Source organism: Trichechus manatus, unplaced genomic scaffold (genome assembly GCF_000243295.1).
Source record: "Trichechus manatus latirostris isolate Lorelei unplaced genomic scaffold, TriManLat1.0 scaffold00198, whole genome shotgun sequence".
Taxonomy (NCBI): domain Eukaryota; kingdom Metazoa; phylum Chordata; class Mammalia; order Sirenia; family Trichechidae; genus Trichechus; species Trichechus manatus.
This window is the reverse complement of record NW_004444134.1, coordinates 3184748-3185875: the sequence shown is the minus strand read 5'-3', so window position 1 is coordinate 3185875 and position 1128 is coordinate 3184748. Positions and strand designations below refer to the sequence as shown.

At 48.5% G+C, this 1128-nt stretch overlaps 1 protein-coding gene across 1 annotated transcript in view; it reads left to right on the top strand.

The window, feature by feature from the left end:
• Nucleotides 1-1128, top strand: part of GMDS (GDP-mannose 4,6-dehydratase) — a 787322-nt gene that overhangs the window by 246785 nt on the left and 539409 nt on the right. The gene's annotated exons all lie outside the window — the stretch shown is intronic.

Below are 1128 nucleotides of genomic sequence, written 5' to 3'. Positions count from 1 at the left end.
AGAGACTATGAAATGGAGAGAAACAGAAAGGGGAAGAGGAAGAAAAGAAAAGAATGAATAAATAAAAATCAGAAAGGTTAAAGAACCACAAAGTTCCCAGGGATCCCACCGGTGCAGCTATGAGGCCTGGGGAAGTCGCTGTCAGGTGTTGCAATACGGCCTGGCTAGAAGGCCTAGAGGTATACAACGCCTGGTATTCAGGGATCAGAAAGAGATGGAATATATAGAGGGACGAGAAACTGTGCAATGAAGAAAGACAAAAAGTGAAAAAGAGGGAAAAGAAAACAAAACAAATTAAAAAAAAAAAAGAACAAGAAAGGCCCCCGAGAAAACCAGAAAAAAAAACAACAGCAACAAAAAAAGAAATGCTCTCAGGGATCCCTCTGCACGTCTGTGGAAGCTGAATGGGAGTCTTCCTGCCACGCAGCTCCACCTGGCCAGAAAGGGCTCCTGAGTCAAGAAAAGGAAAAGAAAACAAGGAAACAATTCAAAACGAGCAAATGAACAAAAGCCCTGGGATCCCACCAGCATGTTAGCCCAGACCGGGAAGCAGCTCCACACTCGAATGGAGCTCTGCAGTCCCTCAGGAATAAGCAAAGATGGTGTACGGAGCCAGGCACTCGAGCAAAAGGAGGGGGAGGTGGCGAGAGGCAAGCAAGAAATCAAAAGAAGCAGAAAAAAAAAGAAGAAAAAAAAAAGCAACACCAGCAGCCAACAAATGGCACTCAGGAAGCCAGCCAGTGCAGGCTGGTGTTTCTGGACAAGAGACTGTGTCCGCGGGATGTAGAGGAGGCCGAGTGTGGGTGAAGAAGGGTAGAGAGTGGGAAAGCGTATATCACAAATTGTCAGCGCTCTGCAGCCCCTCAGGAAGAAGCAAAGATGGCGCACGGAGCCAGGCACTCGAGTGATACGAGGGGGAGGTGGCGAGAGGCACGTGAGAAATCAAAAGAAGCAGAAGAGAAAAGCAACACTAGCAGCCAACAGATGGTACTCAGAGAGCCAGCTAATGCGTTCTGGTCTTTCGAGATAGGAGACTGTGTCCACGGGAAGCGCAGGGGGCCGAGTATGGGTGAAGAAGGGTAGAGAGTGGGAAAGCATATATCACAAATTGCCGGTGCTCTGCAGCCC